Below are 21,561 nucleotides of genomic sequence, written 5' to 3'. Positions count from 1 at the left end.
CTGTTACTTTCATTAAAAGTTTTAGCCTTAGAAAAAGAATAGAATTTTGACTGCCCATAAAGTAGGGATTTTGCCTGTACAGCCATTCCAAATTCAGGAATCCCAGGAACCAATTCATTTCCTGCAGTACCCATTGTTGTTTTTTTTTAGCTTTCCTTCTTAGAAACTAGCTGGTAAGCCTTACAAGTTTGTTTCTGTAATAATAAGAATAACAGTTTATATACCGCAAGACCGTGAAGTTCTATGCGGTTTACAATGATTAAAAGGTATTACAGATTGAGTGGAATAAACATAGTTCAGAATTAGTGAATAAAAGTTCTAAAGATCATTTGTTGAGGACTAAGATTGTATAGGTCAGTTACCTAAGTACTTCAGGAACAGATGGGTTTTTAGGCGTTTCCTGAATTCCCTATAAGTAGTAGGCACGAGCAGTTCCAGGTCTTTACCCCTTAATGCTGCTTGATGTGAGAAAAGATGTTGGTGATGACTTTTCAATTTACAACCTTTAACCGGCGGAGAGACAAAGTTCGGGTGTGAGCTTCTCCTATGTCGGTTGATTGCAAAAGAGAAAAGGTCTGTTATATATTTAGGGGCTGAGCCATAAAGTACCTTGAAGCAAAAACAACCCAACTTGAATTTCACCCGTGCCTCCATCGGCAGCCAGTGTAGAAGTCGATAGGAAGTCCACAAAGTAGCCTAACCGCTGCATTTTGATTGTACCAGGATTCTAAATGATGGGACATCAAAATAAGTTTTAATGGACCGAAGCTTCCAGAGGGTACCTGGTCTTTCATGGTCAGACTCTGGTCCAGTGTTACTCCCAATACCTTCATAGTGGGTTGAATGGGATAACTAAGGTTATTGAGGCACACTGATGCTTTAGTATTAAGTGGGTGTGGCGATGCTATGAAAAATGTTGTTTTCTCTGAGTTTAGCTTCAGTTTGAATTCATTCATCCATTGCTCCATCCGATTTAGAACTTCTGTTGCTTTGGGGGTGACTTCTGAGACAGAGGTAGTAAATGGTTTAATTGTTTCAGTATGAATTTATTTAAGTTGCTGATTTTGATTTATGGATTAATTTTTTCAGAATCTCTGTCTTTCCAGTTTTAGCTCCACCAGACTACAACATTTTACATTTCATATTTCTGTGAAAGCTGCCCTAAGTGGACAGTGTTTCTCAACTCAGCCCTTCTCAGTCAGGGTTTCAGGATCTCCACAATGACTATGCACGAAAGAAATGTGCCTATAATGGAGGCAGTGATGCATAGTCATTGTGGAGATCCCGAAAACCTGACTGGCAAGAGGGTACTCCAGGGCAGAGTTGAGAAACACTGGATTAAACCAGATTAATAAACAAAGCAACCTACAAAAATGTTTGCTATCAACTTTGAATTAGAGGGGAAAACCACGTCTCAACCTTTAGACCCCCCCCCCCCCATGAAGCCAGATAAAATAAAAACATAAGTTGTAGTTCCAGGGTATAATAATTAACCTCTGTCTGTCATATCTGCTTTGGTAAGCAGTAGAGGCTGAGTAAAGAGAATCCGTGGAATACATGCACAGAAGTGAAGGAGGAAGAATGTGTGGTTACACCTTGTTATTCCCAAAGCTGTTTTTTCAAATAAGAGAAATGCTTGTGATTGCGAAGCCTCTTTCTTTAAGTGTGAGTGTCCTAGATTGATTGCCTCTTTTCCTTTTTCATCGTTTGGGCTGGTTCTTTTTTTTTTTTTAAATTGAATAACATCAACAAAAACAACGAACAGAATGGAAAATAAAGCCACGTGTCTTAAAGGCGTTTCCCGGAATGTGTCAACACGATTTATTCTTAGGTTTGTAAAAGACCAGTGTGGAGCAGGTGCTTTTCCTCAATCTGTGGATAAATCCGTGCGGTTGCTGGCTTAATTCACTTGAATGCAAAGAAACAGAGCTTGCTAAACAACAACTCGAGTAACTGAATACAAGTGAATCAGAAAAGCATTCCCACGAGAGAGTGGAGGGAAAAGTAGGGATGAAATATTATATATGCTGTTCAGTGGCGTACCTAGGGTATGTGGCACCCGGGGCCCATCATTTTTTGACACCCCCCCCTATGTAAAAAAATATTTTTTGTAATGACCATGAAACAGAATAAATGGTCAGAATAGAAACAGGCAGTGAAAATATTCTTATATTCCAAACATAACATAACATAAATTATGTCTGAATTGTCATGACATTAGAAGTACATATGGAGTAGTTGCAGGTGATGCTTGGGACAATTCTGATTGTGTTAGTTCGGTTTTATGTGTTTTTTGAATAGAAGGGTTTTTATTTCTTTTTGAAGGTTTTGCAGTCTGTGGTCGAAGTCAATTGGTTGTAGAGTTGGGGGTCGAGTGTTGCAGCTCGAATGGCTAGGAGGTTGTCGAAATGTTTTTTTCTTTTGACGTTTTTGGTTGGAGGGTGTGTGAATGGTGCGTGAGTTCTCCTATGTCTGGTTGAGGTGGATTGAATTATTTAGCTGAAGAAATTAGTTACCCCCCATCCCACACACATTAATTCTCTTCCATTTTTGTTCCCATTATAAAAAACACTGATAAGTTCCCAGAAAAAAAATACATTAAAATAAGAAGTGAAAACAAAGGCCCCTACAGATGAGAACATAACATAAGAATAGCCTAACTGGGTCAGACCAATGGTCCATCATGCCCAGTAGCCCATTCTCATGGTAGCCAATCCAGGACACTAATACCTGGTCAAAACCCAAAGAGTAGCAACATTCCATGCTACCGATCCAGGGCAAGCAGACACTTCCCCCATGTCTTAATAACAGATTATGGACTTTTCCTCCAGGAATTTGTCCAAATCTTTCTTAAAACCAGCTACACTATCTGCTTTTACCATAACTTCTGGCCACTTCATTTTTAAGTTTAGATCTTTCCTTTCAAACAGAGACCTTGCTAGATGTCAAATACAGCACAAGGTAACTTCACATGGACTTAGCTGTGCAGGAAATGTGAATCTCCTCATACACCCACCATATAGTGCAAAAATGTGCAAAGGTCTGGTTTTTTCTTTCGATCACTACATAGCCTAATGCCACACAAGCAGCGCTGTTACAAACATATTCTGTAGGTCAATGGTAAGGATAACAAAGTTTCCTTCCTTGGACCAGAAGGAGATAAACCACTGGAAGAGATCCCAAAACAACACCCAAAGACCCACTCAGTGTGTGAACCAGTTGAGTGGAGTGGACTAACTGGGGGGTGGAAATGGGCCCGGAGTTTGCTCAGCAGAATTTCCCAGACCACCTCTTCCTCTCAACACATTGACACGCTGCCACAATCACCACTAGGAACACCTCACTGGGTAGGCCAGCTATGCTATAAACTTTATAAAACACATTATTATATTTTCTTATAAAGCACATATTTTAACTGAACTCTCTGACATCCTCAGCCTTTCCATTCACAAAAATAGAAGGAAGAAAAGTTCCCATTTCCTGCTGTCTAATGTCCCCGGCCTATACAATATTTTTTTTCTGCAGACCCTTCAAAAGTCTGACCAAATCCTCGTTTCACTTACATTATAAAGTACTGAGGATGCCATCTCTCCCTAATCCCAGGTCCTAAAGTCTAAGACAGTAGCGCAAACTAATGCTGCCAGATACAGGAAAAAAAAATTTTGATTCTATTCAACCCTATTGAATTGGTTTTTCAATTCGATTTTCCTGCCCAGTTGGGTGATTTTTTTCAAAACTCCTGGTGGGTTTTATAGCTTTTTCACCCCCTTTGGATTCTCCTAACCACACTGGCGCTGTGGTGTAAATAAAATAAAGAAACAAAAAGGACTTTTCCTCTCTCTGTTAAATCCTAGCTCACGTTTGCAGTCCAACACCAGCTCTGGCAGGATACACATTCAAATCTGACATATTATAATCAAAAAACAGAAAATAAAATTAATTTTTCTACCTTTTGTTGTCTGGTTATATTTCAAATCTTGTTGGTCCAAGGCTCTGGTTTTCTTCTGATAACTTGCTTGCCAGGGTCTCCTTCTTTCTGCATGCTAACCATCCATCTGCCAACTCTGTCCTCCCTTTCCATTTCCCTTCCCTTCCCAGGAAGTCTGGTATCTTTCCTTTTTTTCATCTCCCTCCACAGATCCACCTTTTCTTAAATACCCTTTCATCCGGCATCTCTCCCTCCTTCCCCACCATCCCAGAGTCCACCATCTCTCCCTTTCTTTTCCTAATTACCCTCCTATCCAGTATCTCTATCCCTCCTCCACACCATCCCTTGTGTCCAATTTCTCTCCCTTCTGTTCCTTCCCTCCCTAAATCCCATGGTCCATCATCTCTCTCCCTCTCCTCTATTTTCAGACCCATTATTTCTTCCCCCCCCAAAGTTTGGCATATGCACATCTCTTTGAACACCCCCTTCCCTCCGTGTACTTCTAAATCATGGTCCCCCCCAAAGGCCTGTCCCCCCTTAAAGGCCTGCACCCCCCTTGAAGGCCTGTCCCATCCCCTTGTAGGCCTGTCCCCCCCTTGAAGGCCTGCCTGCCTGTCCCCCCCTTGAAGGTCTGCACCCCCCGAAGGCCTGCACCCCCCGAAGGCCTGTCCCCCACTTGAAGGCCTGTCCCACCCCCTTGTAGCTTCTCCCCCCCTTGTAGGCCTGTCCCCCCTTGAAGGCCTGCCTGCCTGCCTTTCCCCCCTTGAAGGCCTGTCCCCCCTTGAAGGCCTGCACCCCCCCCTCGAAGGCCTGCACTCCCTTGAAGGTCTGCACCCCCCCCGAAGGCCTGTCTCCCACTTGAAGGCCTGTCCCCCCCTTGAAGGCCTGCCTGCCTGCCTTTCCCCCCCTTGAAGGCCTGCACCCCCTTGAAGGCCTGCACCCCCCCCGAAGGCCTGCACTCCCTTGAAGGTCTGCACCCCCCCCGAAGGCCTGTCCCCCCCTTGTAGGCCTTTCCCCCCCTTGAAGGCCTGTCTCCCCCTTGAAGGCCTGCACCCCCCCTTGAAGGCCTGTCCCACCACCTTGTAGGCCTGTCCCCCCCTTGTAGGCCTGTCCCCCCCTTGAAGGCCTGCCTGCCTTTCCCCCCTTGAAGGCCTGCACCCCCTTGAAGGTCTGCACCCCCCCAAAGGCCTACACCCCCCCGAAGGCCTGCACCCCCCCTGAAGGCCTGCCTGCCCCCCCTTGAAGGCCTGCACCCCTTGAAGGTCTGCACCCCCCCCGAAGGCCTGTCCCCCTTGAAGGCCTGTCTGCCTGCCTGTCACCCCCTCCCCCTTGAAAGCCTGCCTGCCTGCCTGCCCGCCCGCCCCACCCTGAAGGCCTGATGCCCCGACCCACCCCGAAGGACCGCTCGCCCCCCTGGCATTCCCGCACCACCTATGAAGCAGCCGCAGCAGGATCGCGAAGTCAGCGTCAGCGATCCCTGCGCTGCTTCCTGCGCCACGGTCCCGCCCCTCCTCTGACATCAGAGGAGGGGCGGGATCGCGGCGCAGGAAGCAGCGCAGGGATCGCTGACGCTGACTTCGCGATCCTGCTGCGGGCTGCTTCACAGGTGGTGCAGGAAGGTCAGTGGGGCGAGCGGTCCTTCGGGGGTGGCGGGGGACTGAACGGCAAGGCCGGGAACACCCCCTTAGGGCTGGCACCCGGGGTGCACCGCCCCCGCCTTGGTACGCCACTGATGCTGTTTTCAAAAAGCCAGCACACTTCAATGAGTCCAGTAATGATGTGCTATTAAGAAGAAGAGACCGCATGGAGTTTCTTTGCAGTGTGATGAGGTAGTGGACTGGGGTTCAATACTTGTGCCTACACCTGATGTGTCATACCACGAGAGGCAGTAGCCACTTGGATTATAGGTGCAGTGACTCGGTGGCCTAGCGAGGGGGAGAGGTGGTGCTCCTCCCCCGCCTCTTCTCCACCCCACCCCCATCCGTTCCTTCCCTGCCCCTCCTGCTGCGTGCGCCTCTTCCCTTCCCCAGATCTCTTTAACATTTGCAACGCGAGCAGCAACCGTCGCCTCTTCCTCTGATGTCACTAGGGAGATGTGTACGGTCGCCCAGGCCCGCCTAAGGCTACTTCCGGGCCAAACCACGCCCACGCCTAGCCTTAGGTGAGCTTAGGCGGGCTTGGGCATCTCCCTAGGCTCCTGGAGGCGCCTCCAATGTAGGCAGCCTGCCTCGGGAGGTTTTTGTTTTGTTTTTTTAAACGTGCATCCCGATTGGCTGGTTAGTCAGTGGTAGGACGCCTACCACCACCTACAATCGGGACGCCATTTCTAGAATTTGCCCCTAAATGTACATTGCTTTATATGCCTTTCAGTGTTATAGAAATGATAAATAGTAGCAATTAAGACTTTCTATAGTCCATATTATTGGGAAAAAATATCAAGAAAATTAAGAAGAAAGAGCATAGTTAATAACAAAGAAAAACACCTATCTGCCATACCCAATGAGCTCATTCATCCCCTCCCACCCCAAACACATTTCCGGATGTAGCAAGAAAGGACACGACAGTCCCATTTCTCCTGCTTCACATTGTGTCCTGTCCTCTCGACATTCCCCAGTCTAAACATTCTGTAACCCTGAATGTCAAACATTCCCCATTCAGAGATGAGTAAAGGTGAATCATAGTGCTGGTAATTTTTCTTCAGTATGGTAAACATTCCTAGTTTCCCTTCTCTAATCTATTCATTGGGATTTATTAAGTGCTTTTATTAAAAGATTCATAAGAATTGCCATACTGGGACAGACTGAAATTCCATTAAGCCAAGTATCCTGTTTCCAGTGGCTGACCCAGGTCCCAAATACCTAGCTAGATCCCAACTAGTAAAACAGATTTTATGCTGCTTATCCTAGGAATAAACAGTAGATTTCCTCAGGCCATCTCAAGAATGACCTCTGGACATCTCTTTTAGGAAATTAGCCAAGCCTTTTTTAAACCTCGCTAAGCTAACTGATTTCATCACATTCTCCGGCAACGAATTCCAGAGTTTAATGACATGTTATGTGAAGAAATATTTTCTCCAGTTTGTTTTAAATCTACTACTTAGTAGCTTCATGGCATGTCCCCTAGTCCTAGTATTTTTGGAAAGAGTGAACGAGCGATTCACATTTGCCCTTTCCACTCCACTCGGTATTTTACAGACCTCTGTCATAGCTCCCCTGAGCCATCTTTTCTCCAAGCTGAAGAACCCTAGCTGCTTTAGCCTTTCCTCACAGGGAAGTCGTCCCATCCCTTTTAATCATTTTCATTGCCCTTCTCTGTAGCTTTTCTAATTCCGCTATATCTTGTTTTGAGATACAGCGACCAGAACTGCACACAGTATTCTCTCAAGGTGATGGGCAACGTTTGACGTAAAAAAGTCACATTGTGCTAACATTGTTACATAGTAAAATGACCAAATGTAAGGTAAACCTGGTGGTGAACAGCCTGCTTGTTCTTTCTTTACCTTTTCTCTGCTCGGCTGTTTCTGCCTTAAGAAAAGATAACAAGCAACTCGCCAAACACCACACTCTAAGGACTGATTGCACAAATTATTTTTCCATCTATGCAACACACAGGAAGGTGTTTGGCCTGTCTAGTCCCGAGTGGTTTCACAAAACCTTTGCAGAACATTAGAATAACTTGGCTGATCTTGCATGGAATTATTCTTTGCATGCAACCATATATAAATTATGTTTTAAAACCAGATAAAGGTCCTTTTTTAAAAATAAAGATCATTTTTTAAAGTCTGTCTAAATTCTACAGGATTTGTACAGTTGCACAGAAAATGCGAATTCTGAATTGTAACCCCTTTACCCAAGCTCATGTAAACTGCTCTGAATTGATTCCCCAGTCATTAGTAGCGATAGAGAAGTTTTCAATAAACAGTGTGCTGGAGAACAGTTCCGAAAAATCAGTATGAAAATCTCAGGAAAGGCAGACAAGTTGACTTATATTGAAAACCATATCCTTGTATATAGAGGGCACCAAACAAGGGCAAAGAAGAGATGTTGACAGTGTAAAGAAAAGTTAATGCACTTACAAGAGGTTAAAACATCAATCCCAGGTATCAACATCCAGAAGATACTAGAGAGAACTGACCCTATCACACCCACTAACTTTATTACTAAACTGTACAAAACTATGTCACTGCACGTGGCATGGCATGAGGCTTTGGGTGCATTCCTGACCCGTCTTGATATACAGCCAAATGTCTCTTCTTACCCTGTCAGGCTTCTTTTCTCTGATTAGTCCAGACTCAGGGCGACTGCCAATTACAAATGAAATTAAAGCTGGCCTTGAGTACTGAGAGAAACCATAAAGAAATCATGCTACCATGAATGTGCACAGAAGAGAAACGTGTAAGACGAATCGCTTAAAATGGGCTTGCAGCGATTAAAACGGTTGGGTGGTTGCTGGGTGGGTTCCTGATCACTGCAATAAACATTTGTTCTGCTGCTTAAAATGATCAGGCTTGCTGCCCAGTGTCATAGCAAGGATAAGAGGTGCCCAGGGTGGTGGTACCCCCATACACCCTCCTCTCCGCCCAGTGGCATAGTAAGGGGGGAGCTAGAGGGGCAGTCCGCCTCGGGCGCCAAGTTGGTGGAGGGTGCCAACAATTGTCCTCCTCTCCGCTCCCTGCCTCTTCCCATTCCTCCCCTCCACACAAGTGCCCCCTTTCCCTTCCCTTCTACCTCTAGTGGAAGTTTATTGCTGTAGTCAACAATGTGCTCTTCGCGACCCCATCGGCTCTCCTGCTGATGTCACTTCCAGGTACCGCGCATTGTAAGTGCCATCAGAGGGATAACCGACGGGGTCGCAAGGAACATGTTGTTGACCGCCCCGAGCATCTTCGACTAGAGGTACGGGGGAAGGGAAGGGGGGACACAGGATCAGGGAAGGAGCGGGGGGAGGGGGGCGCGTGTGGCATGCGGGATTGGGGAAAAAGCGGAAGAGCAGAGATGAGGGCGGGGAAGGGTCACCTCCACCCCGGTCGCCTCTCACCCTCGCTACACCACTGTCTCTGCCCCCCCCCCCACACCTTTCACACCAACCCCCCACCCACGCCCTTCTCTCCAACCCCCCGCTCCTTCCACAGCACACTCATGCCTTCCCTTCCCACCTCCGTACCTCTTAAAATCTTCACCAGTACAAGCGTGAGCCGCTTCTCCAGCCTGTTGCTTGTGCTGGCTTTCCCTCTGACATCACTTCCTGGCTCTGCGACCCAGAAGTGATTTCAGAGGGAGCCAGGCCGGCATGAGCAGCAGGCTAGAAGTAGTTGCTCGTGCTGGTGAGGATTTTAAATAGGTCCTGGGGGGGCAGGAAAGGGAGGGCACGACCATGGCATGGGGGGTGGAAAGGTGCCGGCACCCCCACCAAGTCAGCGCCTGGGGTGGTCTACTCCCCCACCCCCTTACTATGTCACTGCTGCCACCTAATATTCAAAGGGAATTATCTGGAAAGCAATGCTGTGCAACCATGATTAATTTATATGCCGTGGTATTTAAAGCAAACTTGGGCCCACGTGGAGCCTAGCATTGTAGACGCCGCTCGGCACAGTTGTTAATCAACCACTAGCCGTCGTTTATAGAATCACGCCTAGCAGAGCCTAAGTGGAGTTGGGCATCTCTAGGCATCCTAGACATACAGATGCCACTCCATTAGGCCAGCTTTTCACTCGCCTAATTCAACCATACCTATTCTCAGCCCATACTGTTTGAGATAGTCATCGTTAGGCTCGACTTAGATGGCACTAGCTGTCCAATGAGTTCAGACCTGTAATCCAACGTTTTCATAGACAAGGAAGAGTTTTAATTTGTGTTGAGCCTAAATTATGCACGAGTGCAAAACAGGGCAGCCACATGAACAGATGAACATGTGTGTGTTTGTGGGTTGCAGTTAGCCCATCCATAAATATTTTTGTGCTAGGCCTGCTTCAAGTGTACAAACACCTTTAGGTAATATTTTCCATTGTTAAATCCAACAGCAGGGAACGTGATAAACAAGAAGCAATAAACATCCAAACTGCATGACATAACCTGAAGTGAAGCACAAATATCTCTCCGTAGAAAAAGACACACCTGAAAATGATCAATTGGCCTAAAGGACTGAAATGTTACACAAGCGCTGTATTGGATTGGGTGTGTCAATAACTGTTATTGCAAGACAAATTAATATGCAAAACAAGACACAAACAGTAAATAATCACAAAAGGTAATTAACCACAGTGATATGCTGTGTGTGTATATATCTACTATAATAAAATGCTAAGCGCACATGCGCACTCTTACTTGTGTGATCCGTGATCCCTGATCCGTGATCAGTAGGTCCGTGGCCGGCAGGAGTGCGCATGCGAGCATACAACAGTCCCTGCGGTCTTGCCGGCTTCCTTACAGATCACACCCGGCGTGGCTCTCCCCTCAATCACTATAAGGAAGTTCGTCGTCGGCACACCCAAACCCCCATTGACCCTCCCATCCGAGCCTCCCACCACAAGACGACCAAAAACCTCCCAACTCCAGCAGCATCCGCAGCACTGTAAACAAGCTGCTTCGCGGCCTTCTACTGCCCTGATTTCCTCTGCCGCGTCCGAGATACTAAGTACACAGGACCAAAGCAATGGGGGCACTAGGGACATGGGAAAGAGACACTGGGGGCACTAAGGATGTAGGAAAGGGTACTAATGGCATGGGAAGGAGAAACAGGGGGGCACTAAGGACATAGGAAAGGGCACCTAGCACCCGTTAATGTAACGGCTAAAACACTAGTACATACATACATACATACAGGTTGCCCACAAAAACACTCCTTGAGTTTAAATGGTTACAAAATCAAAACTTATTGGAGCATGTTTGTAAATAAGATGACAGCAAATACAAGTCCCAAAATCTTACACAATCGCTTGCACTTTCACCCTTATAAGCTACAATTGGTGCAGAAGTTACAACCTTCAGAAAGTGCAAAACGACAAAATGACCAGGTGTTCCTCAAGTGGCCCCGAGATCACCGGACATTACTGTTTGTGGCTTTTTTCTTCAGGGGTACGTACTAGAGAATGACACGGTGACAAAATTCATCACCGTTCCCATCCCCGCGGATAACTGCGGTAAACCATCTTCATGTCATTCTTTAAGGAAAGAGGGAAGAATCAGAATATGAATGGCCACAACCACTGACCCTCAAGCTTTGCTTTGAAGAATGCTGGTGTAGAAGGACTGAGGTTGAAATAGACACTAGAAAATGACATGGGATTATTTCCCGCGGTTATCCGCGGGGACGGGGACGGTGATGAATTTTGTCACCGTGTCATTCTCTAGTACGTACCTCCACTACCCGCAACTATGGATGATCTGCAGGAATGCATCACTGAAGCTATAAATGCGATCATGCCAAATATGCTTTGGAGAGTCTGGTCCGAGCTCGATTATCGCATCGATGTTTGTCGAGTAACAGGTGGGGCGCACATCGAGTGTATGTAATCAACAGATGAGTTGATGAAACTCTACCCTCAAAGGTGGAAGAATATTCCAGTAAATTTTGGTTTGGTAACCATTTAAAATCAAGGAGTGTTTTGTGGGCACCCTGTATATTGAATAAATGTGATTGATTTGAGAACTACAAAGTAGAAATAATAGATTATTTTTAAAAACACCTCATAAGAGGCCACGCCTACAGCTTTATATTTAGCTATGTTTAATCGATGGGGATCTTTGGCATCCACAGTCAGCAGGCAAGATTTAATCTCCTCATTATTCAGTGCCCAGTAGGACTCCTTCCTCCTCCTCTCTCACAGAGGCTTTGAAGGAAGGTTAGAAGGTGATTGCAAAGAAAATCATGATTTGAAATATTTCTCCTTCCTGCTGTTCCTTATCACTAAGAAATCTCAGGTCACTCATTTTAATCTGCCCTGGTTATTCACTCGGCTAGCTTCAAAAGCCTCTATCTCCCTACCCTGTAGGGAATTCTACCTCATTTGCCAGTTCCATGTTTTCAGTGGCGTAGTAAGGGTGAGAGGAGCCTGGGGTGGTGGCACTCCTCCCCTGCCCCCCTCCCTCCACACGGTCAAGTTCAAGTTTCAAGTTTCATTAAAATTTGATAAACCGCCCATCAAGTTTCTGAGCGGTATTCATATAATTATGACTTTGGGTGACCGACAAAAACAAACCAACGTACGGAAATGAATGATAATGGGGGAAAGAAATACAAGTCAGATAGTAAAGGAAGCCACAATAGGGGGTCCTGTCTGTGAGCAGAGATTGAGGAAGAAGGTTATAGGTTGAAAGCTTCTTTAAATAAAAATGTTTTTAATTTGCCTTTGAAATGTTCTGAAACGGTCTCTTCCTGTAGTTCCGAGGGCCTTGTGTTCCCAAAATGTAGGAGCTGTAACAGAGAAAATTGTTGTTCTTGTTACGCTAAGAAGTTGAATTGAAGGTGTTCAGAGTATAAGGGATGAGAACACTGTTCAGGAATTCTGGGATGTTCGAGTAACGTGTTTTGAACATCAGGAGTAAGATTTTATATGTTATTCTGTGGGTTATAGGGAGCCAGTGTGCCTTTATAAAGGAGAGGTGTCATTTTTTGTGTTTTCAATTAGCGTCAGGAATGTTACAGAGATACGGGAGAAGGGAAATGGCGTGCAAGCATGGCAGTGGGGGGGGGGGCAAGGAAGGGGTGGGAGCAGAGAGGAGGACGGGTGCCTTCCTCCTCACCAAGGCAGCCCCCTGCCACTGGGTCCTTCCTCAAGATGGAGTAGTTACAGCAACTAGCTCCTAGGCACCATTGAGCAAGGGTATCAATCAGCTGCCAGGGGCCGTTTATAGAATCACATTCTTAGGTGCCGGTAGGCATTAAAATCTTAGGCATGCTACCATTTAGGTCAGGGTTTTCTTGGCCTAAATGAGTGTGCCAACATCTAAGTCAAACCACATTGAAAATCCACCTCAAATCTGCACTGAACCCCGCCCCCTCCTAATCACGCTTATTTGCCGGTAGGCACCTACTGGCTTTTTAAAAAAATGTTTTTTAAAATTGTTTTTTTAATGGAGTTTTCAATTACCAGTGCTAAGTAAGCCAATTAAAAAATTAAGTTAGGCGTACCGATCTAGGTGGCTAACTTTAGGCATTTTTTATAGAATAAGAACATAAGAATTGCCATACTGGAACAGATCAAAGGTCCAACAGTGGCCATCCCAGGTCCCAAATACCTGGCAGAAACTGAAATAGCAGCAATATTCCAGAGCTGAGATTGTGATGTCATAATGCCACATTCCAACAATGCCTAAGAGCCAACCTCATCAGTGATGTCACAATGGCTTGATTGTCCTCTTCTTGGCTCATTGCTGTACTGGGACAGACCAAAGATCCACCAAGCCCAGTATCCTGTTTCGAACAGTGACCAACCCAGATCCCAAGTCCCTGCCAGAAACCCAAAGAGTAGCAACATTCCAGAGCTGCTATTGTGATGCCATAATGCCTCATTCCACCAATGCCTAAGAGCCAACCTCAGCACTGATTGTCCTTTACTTAGATCACATGAAAACATAAAAATAGCCGTATTGGGATAGACTGAAGTTCCATCAAGTCCAGTATCCTGTCTCCAACAGTGACCAACCCAGGTCACAAGTAATGGCAAGATTCCAAGTAATAAAATAGATTCTATGCTGCTTATCCTAGGAATAAGCAGTAGATTTCCCCAAGCCATCTCAATAATCTGGCAGTTAATGTCTTAGAAGGTTTGCATGTACTCTAATGTTTAGAGCAGTAGCCTGAGAACAAGGGAGCCGGCCATTTAACTCTCCATTGCCCCAGGTACAAAATACATGTAAGCCATTTTGATTGTAACCACAGGAAGGTGGTATATCAAAACTCATCTCCTTTCCATTTTCCAATGGCAAAATCACAGATATTATAAGCATTTAAAGTTTTTGAGAAATTGTTGTCAAGTAGAAGCATGAACTGCTGCTTAACTCTGCGTAATGATGCCTTCTAAATTGCCACCACGGGCTTTGTGGCAATCACTCCGGTGGCTGCCTAGCTATGAATCTTATGAGCTTGTGTAGATCATTTGCTAGTTTTGAAGAGAACCCAACACATTATGTAGAAACCAACATGGTTAGATTAGGGAGCCCTCGCTGAGGTGATTCATGGGGGTGAATTCTCATTGAAAGCACCCCATAATTAGAGGGTTTGTTGAGGTTGTGATAGGCGCCATGTGTAGTTAAAATATGAAAGAATATTAGGTGAGCCGTTGAGAAGTTGCAGTAATTGAAGTTGGATGCAGGTATTTTCATGTAATAAACCAAAAAGTGAATCCCACCGGGCAATTTTCTGGTGCCTCAGAGACATTTTCTTTCTCTCACAGAGGGCCTGAAGTTTGTTTACAATGTACATAAATATTTTATCCACAGAAATACTCTCCCCAAATACTTCTTATTCAGGCTCAGGAAGTTATTAGTTTGATCTAGGATTCTCCGAGAAAAGGAAGATGAGAAGTTGCTAATCTCTTTAAGCTTCTTTTAAAATGTATTTTTGTTAGGCTTATGAAGGTCAATTAGTTTCCTGGATGGGGTAAACCTGAAAAACCATTTACGCCATTCAGAACCAAGGTGAATCATTGCCTTTTGGGGTTGGGATTTTAGGGGCCTGAAATTCGTCCAGCAACAATCGGCGTTTTGCTGACCGCTGCTGGGCCAGGTCTGGGCAACAGCATTGAATTTCTGGGTTTCTGGAGCAGGCTAATGCATAGCCGGTTAAATGTGGTATTCAGTACTTAACTAGCTAAGAGTTACCGCATAAATCCCCTCCTTTACATAAGAACATAAGAAATGCCTCTGCTGGGTCAGACCCGAGGTCCTTCGTGCTCAGCAGTCCGCTCACGCGGTGGCCCAACAGGTCCAGGACCTATGTAGTAATCTTCTATCTATACCCCTCTATCCCCTTTTCCAGTAGGAATTTGTCCAATCCTTTCTTGAACCCCAGTACCGTACTCTGCTCTATTACGTCCTCTGGAAGCGCATTCCAGGGGTCCACCACACGTTGGGTAAAGAAGAACTTCCTAGTATTCGTTTTGAATCTGTCTCCTATCAACTTTTCCGAGTGCCCTCTTGTTCTCGCATTTTTAGTGACGGCTGCTGTGGTAACAGCTCTGATGCTCATAGAATTCCTACAGCACCGCTGCGGCTGGCGTTAAAAATGCTAGCGCGGCTTTGTGAAGGAGGGGGAAAGATAGAGCTATGTTTTATGCGGTCCTATTTATACAGTTATCCTGGCCAGTAAAGTGCTGATTCCATTCCTGGAATGTTCCCAAAATAGCCGGTTTTCAGTTCAGCGCTAACCAAACATTTTCAGTAGCGCTAACAAGAAGCCTCCAAGAAGCGATTTTATAGAGAATGTGGTGAAAGCAGTTAGCTTAGCAGGGATTTTAAAAGGAAAGCCCATAAGCCATTATTAAGATGGACATGGGGGAAATCCACTACTTATTCCTAGGATAAGCAGCATAGAGTCTTAAGCACTTGTGAGCCAGATTGGCCGCTGTTGGAAACAGGATACTGGGCTTGATGGACCTTGATGGTCTATCCCAGTCTGGCAATTCTTATGCACTGTGATAGCCCCTTGTCCCCCACAAAATATTGGCTAAGAGAAGCTCAGATCTTTTTTTTTTAGGATTAAATATGTAATATCCTTTGAACTAATTTCCCTACATCTGTGGCTGAGAACATTCTCATTCGAAGCTTGATTGTGTGTTTCCCAATCTGTATTCAACTTTTTTCCCTATTTTTCTTTTAACTTGTTCCTAGTTCTGCTTTCTTAGATAGAGTTCTTAAAGAGTTGTTTCTCCTTACGGGGATGCCTTGGATGTTCTGCTCCAGCTGGATTAAGTAGCACCTCTTCTCCATTGCCTCTTTCTGATCCCCTAGGCTGGGTATTTATACTAGTCCTTGTTCCTCCCCCCTCAAGGATGTATCTAATGTAGGGGTTCTCAATCCACTCTTCAGGACACATCCAGCCAGTCAGGTTTACACGATGAATATGCACTGCCTCCATTGTATGCAAATCTATCTCATGCATATGCATTCTGGTTATCCTGAAAACTTGACTGACTAGATGTATCCTGGGGGCTGGGTTGAGAACCCTGCCCTGATCCAATGGGATCTGCTCCATTCAGCCCAAAGAAAAGGGGATCATATTTTTTTTTCTCTGTTCAAAGAACTTTGTAAATATGAATGGTGATGCAAAGATGTTTACAAGAAATTTGGTTATAAGAATTTTTTTTCCCTATGGAACTGTTTTAATATTTGTTTTTAATATCTAGGTTTAGAGGAACTTGTTTTGGTGTTCAATGGTGATAAAGTTGCATCACGAGTATAACCTTTTTGTGCCTTATTTTACCTTTCTTTTTTTTTTGGAGGGGGGGTTTTGATTACAATACATGAGCTTTTTTCTGGTTAATTCTAAAATCTTTTAAGCATCGTCTCTGGACTCACTGGATTGGATGTGCAAAACAAACTCATTTTGAGACATTATCTGTGGTATGTGAGAGATGGAGAGGAGACTATTGATTTTGATTGGATCTTTCTTTTTCACTCATTGGATTATGGTCCTCTTATGAGCTCATTTTGAGGGGCACAGCAGAAGCTTCTTTGCCTTTTGTTTATTGTCTTTACAAAAGAGATTATGAACAATCCTCTCAGCCCTGTCTATTTTGGTTTCTTCTTTTCCTAAAGATGTAATTGAAGACAAAAATGGCAGTGTTGTCATTTCACTCAAGCTTTGACTATCGCTGTATCCCATACTTAAGCTACAACCCTCAGGAATTAACACGGTGCCCTTATTACTAGGTTGCAAGTGGCAGGAGTCGGGGCCCTAGTGATGTCATTATGAGTGTAGCAAGTACGTGCACCACCATTGACTGTACGATGGAGCTACTCACGTACACTCAGGAACAGGAAATGTGTGCCAGGCCTTGTCTTTCTTCAGCAGGCTTTAGTGGATCACAGTCCGCTATGCTATGAGCGTTGGAGCAGTTACCGCCACTGCCAGCACGAAAACCCACGTTACGTGTTGGTAAAGGAGGGAGGGGTTGGATTTTTGTTTTTATTTCTTTATATTACCTTGGAAAGTAGATTAACACAGCCGCCACACTATTTCACTAAATAAATAAAACAAATATTTGTGCAATGTCTGGTTAAAAGGGGTAACCAGCCACTTTACAGTCTGCTCATGCCTGGCTGGTTGAGCAGGCGTATGATCTAGAGGTGCCTGCTTTGCGCTGCTCATTCACCTCCCCTACGGTTCACTGATTTCCTTTTTGAACTGCTTGAGTCAGTTCAAAGAGAAGATCCGTGAACTGTGTGGGACGGAGATAAGCAGCAGAAGCAGTTAAAGCAGGTGCAGAGAATACAGACTACCAGAGCTTTAAAGGAAGGAACGGGGGGGGGGGGGGAGATGAAATATGAAAGACGCACAAACTCCAGTAGGTGTGGGAAGAGAAAGAAGATGTGTTGTGCCTGATGGTGGTAGTTAATGGAGAAGGGTGGAGGAAAGAGGAGTTCTGCCTGATAGGAAAGCAGGAGGGAAATGGGCGAGGTGTGCCTGAGTGAGAGATGAGGTGGTTGATTTTGCAAGATGGAAGAGAAACGGAGAGCCCTGATGAGGAAAATGGGGAAATGGTGTGTCTGATGGAGAAGGAAGGGACGAGGTGAGATGCCTGTTAGTCTAGGGCAGGGTCTCCAAACATTTCGCCACAAAGGCCGCATTGGGTACTTCAGCACTTTTCAGCGGCCGGAGTAAAAAAAGAAAAGACAAATAACTCTAGATATATGAGTTTTATTATAAACTATTTACAGAGTATGTGAGATTAAATTATCGTATATTAATAATGACGAACACTACCAGCAAATTTTCATATTTTCACTGCACCACTGCAGATATTCTTATGGACAATTAACCGTAATGACTAGTAACGAACTTCCAGATTCAATTTAAAGATTAGTCACAGCGCCAGGGCTACCTACAATGCCACGAATTGACACAGTCAATCGAGGCCAAACAAGTACAAAGAAATACCACGAAGTATACAATTAGTATTAAATAAAGTTGTGAATAATATTAACATAATATGGAATATCAATATATTTTGAACACAATTTTAATTAATGCATTTGAACTCTATCAACACCCCGTGGTTTTTTTAAAAAATGGATTCTCAATGGAAAATTAGTTCAATTGGAACATTTCTGCACAATTCTTCCGCGGGCCAGATAAAACAATATCGGACCATAGTTTGGAGACCCCCTGGTCTAGGGCAATCATATGGGAGAGGAGGTTGCCCAGTGAAAAAGAAGGGAGAGATAGGGGGTGGAACATGGAGTTTGCTGGTCTCCTGTGTGAGAGCAGTGGAAAAGAGAAGCAGATGGGGAAGGCTGGGGGAAAAATGGGCCCATGAGAAACATGGAGGAAAGAATATGCCTTAGGATGTATAACATGATCATAATGCCAGGCACGGTAAAGGAGATGGATGGCTATGTTTTGAAGTGATTGAAGTAGGGGGTAAACCAGCATAAATGACATTACAGAAGTTGAGTCGTGAAATGAAGAGTTTGAAGTCATCATGATTGAAGAGGTGACAGACGGTACGCATAGAAATGGAAGTCCATCCTCCTTTTTCTGAAGCCATATGGTAACCCTAGCCAGGGGACTTAAGAACAGGTTGACGAAGAGAGGAGAAAGAGTTGAGCCTTGAGATACACCACAGTGCAGTCTTTGTCTTTTAGAAGTTGAGTCAGGAGTCACAACCTGAAACTGACACCGAGAGAGAAAAGGTATGAACCCTTTAAGAACAGTACCTGAGTCAAATACCTGTGCGCATGGACAGAAAACCATCTGTACTTCCTGGAAAATGCTGTATTGATTGAGCTTTTTGCCTGCCAGTTCATCCACCTCTTATCTGTTTGGTTCCATATCTGTGGCCACCCGTGGTGCTACATGGAACAGACAAAAGATTCCTTGTCCAAACAAGGTCTGCTCTTTGTGTTTTGGTGCAACTGAGGTCATATTCTTAACTGCAGAAAGAGAAAGTATAAAACAGATGATGACTGCTCTCAACAATACAGGATGGCACACATAAATCCATGCAATTCAGAAAGGATACAGCCCACTGCAATATTACTACCGGGCATTGATTAAGCTGCGAAGCTCCAGTCTGTTCTAGAATACTAACAATCATAACTGTTCTTCACCTTCGCTTCCCATTTACCCTGACATTTTTAGGGGTACTTGTACTTCAAGGGAAACAATAGTGAGGGTGAAAGCTAAAAACATATGGGGAAGACTCCATTGCATATTGGAAGTGTCTGTGGCGTTTCCACCGTGAAGTCAGAAATCAGGAAACTAATTGTTTTGCTCTCAGTCAGGCAGGAGCTTTTCACAGACATCCTGGTTAATATTTCATGTACTTAACTCCTTATTTACACAAAGCACATAATGGAGGGGTGGCAACTTGCTCAATAAAAGTAGATTTCCCTGCCGTAAGGAAAGGGATTCCTCAAAAAACAAAGAGTAGATGTTGGATGCAGTTTCCTATATTCACATGAACAATGTTGGCTGACAGTGAGACTCAGTGTAATCACTGCCATGAAATCATAAGATCATAAGAGTTGCCATACTGGGACAGGCCAAAGGTCCTTCAAGTCCAGTATCCTCTTTCCAACAGTGGCCAATTCAGGTCCCAAACACCCAAAGAGTAGCAATATTCCAGAGCTGAGATTGTGATGTCATAATGCCTCATTCCACCAATGCCTAAGAGCCCAGTGATGTCACAATGGCTTGATTGTCCTGTACTTGGCTCACATAAGAACATAAGAGCTGCCATACTAGGACAGACCAAAGGCCCATCAAGTCCAGTATCCTGTTTCCAACTGTGGCCAATTCAGGCCCCAAATACAGAAACCCAAAGAGTGGAAACATTCCAGAGCTGAGATTGTGATGTCATAATGCCTCATTCCACAAATGCCTAAGAGCCAACCTCTTCAGTGATGTCACAATGGCTTGATTGTCCTGTACTTGGCTCACATAAGAACATAAGAGCTGCCATACTGCCATCAGGTCCAGTATCCTGTTTCCAACAGTGGCCAGCTCAGATCACAAGTAGCTGGCAAGCTGTAACAAGATAATCTACAAATCAGCCCTCATTAGGGTTACCAGACATTCTGATTTCCCTGACATGTCCTCCTTTTGAGGATATGTCCGGAGGTCCGGATGGCTTTTCAAAACCCGACACTTTCTCCGAGTTTTGAAAAGCTTCCCAACAAAATTGTGTCAGGAAGGGGCCATCCGTGCATGCACAGATGCAACGTGGTGACATCACGTGCACATGTGTGTGATGTCATTGTGTCACGTCTGCGCATGTGCAGATGCTGTCTGGGGGCGGGGCTGGGGGCAGAACTGGGTGGTCCTGGGGGTGTGGCCATAGGGCCAGATTTTACTTTGGGAAAATGTGGTAACCCTAGCCCTCACTGATGCCTAGTGGTGTGGTAAGGGGGGGGATGGTCAGCCCTGGGTGCTGGTACCTTTCTTCCTCTCTGCCCCTTCCCTGCTCCTTCCCTTGTACAGATTTGCGGTGTGAGCAGCAACCCCAACCTGCTGATTGTGCCAGTGTTAGCTCTTTGTCTGAGGTCACTTTCTGGACCTGTGTCTAGGAAGGGGTGTGTGTATGGCAGGAAAGGGTGGAGATGGGGAAGGAGCAGACGGGGGAGGGGGGTGGAGAAGAGGGAAGGGGAGGGGCACTACCACCACCCTTGCTGTACCACTGCTGATGCCTCATTCTCCTTCATTCAGTTTTCTAAACTGTTCTCCCACGGAGGCTCAGAACAGTTTACATGAATTTATTCAGGCACTGAAGCATTTTTTCCGTCTGTCCCGATGGGCTCACAATCTATCTAATGTACCTGGGGCAGTGGGGGAATAAGTGACTTGCCCAGGGTCACAAGGAGCAGCGTGGGTTTGAACCCACAACCTCAGGGGACTGAGACTGTAGCTTTAACTACTGTGTTGCACTCTCCCTTTCCATGCACTCTGATCCAGTGACCTCTTTCATTAAATAATCCCAGGAGGATAGGTACAGTGTCTGTACAGTGCAGGGATCCTTAGAACTCTTCTCAGTAACAAAGTTCAAGCAGTTTCCAATTACTTTTTTGAAATCAGAGATTGAGATCAGTGGAGCTGAAGTGCATGCTCCCACTTTTCATTTATAGTCAATTATTCTAATTAGAATAATAAGAGACTTTCATTACAGTAACCTGCGCTACCATGGAATCTACCTTGGCCTGAACAAACTGCTGGCGACACTCCTGTGCTATCAGATACAGTTGAGCCATTATCCTGGTTACTTTAAGGGATTCTTCGGAGAATCCCAATGCCCCTTGACCAATACATTGTTATCAGAATGCCACAGAAATGAAAAGACTGGGCTCTCACTAGAGCAGGGAACAGAAGGGACCTTCTGGGAGTCCAAGTTTAACTTCTGTAGAGAATCAGTAATAAGATCCAACAGAACAGAGGGTTTAAACAGATGGAGGATTGTGGGATTATCCCCTTGATTTAGG

The 21,561-nt window shown here is 45.0% G+C and overlaps 1 long non-coding RNA gene across 2 annotated transcripts in view; it reads right to left on the bottom strand.

Annotated features, from left to right (window-relative positions):
* LOC117351052 overlaps positions 1–21,561 on the bottom strand; it is a 66,946-nt gene that overhangs the window by 33,735 nt on the left and 11,650 nt on the right. The window contains exon 2 of one of the 2 annotated variants that reach the window (XR_004537315.1): positions 18,805–19,020. This is a non-coding gene — a long non-coding RNA (uncharacterized LOC117351052). The remainder of the gene's footprint in view (positions 1–18,804; positions 19,021–21,561) is intronic. The other variant, XR_004537316.1, reaches the window with a different exon arrangement.

The sequence above is a fragment of the Geotrypetes seraphini genome, chromosome 17 (assembly GCF_902459505.1).
Source record: "Geotrypetes seraphini chromosome 17, aGeoSer1.1, whole genome shotgun sequence".
Classification (NCBI taxonomy): Eukaryota; Metazoa; Chordata; class Amphibia; order Gymnophiona; family Dermophiidae; genus Geotrypetes; species Geotrypetes seraphini.
The sequence above is the reverse complement of the archived record's forward strand: the minus strand, read 5'-3'. Positions and strand labels throughout refer to the sequence as shown.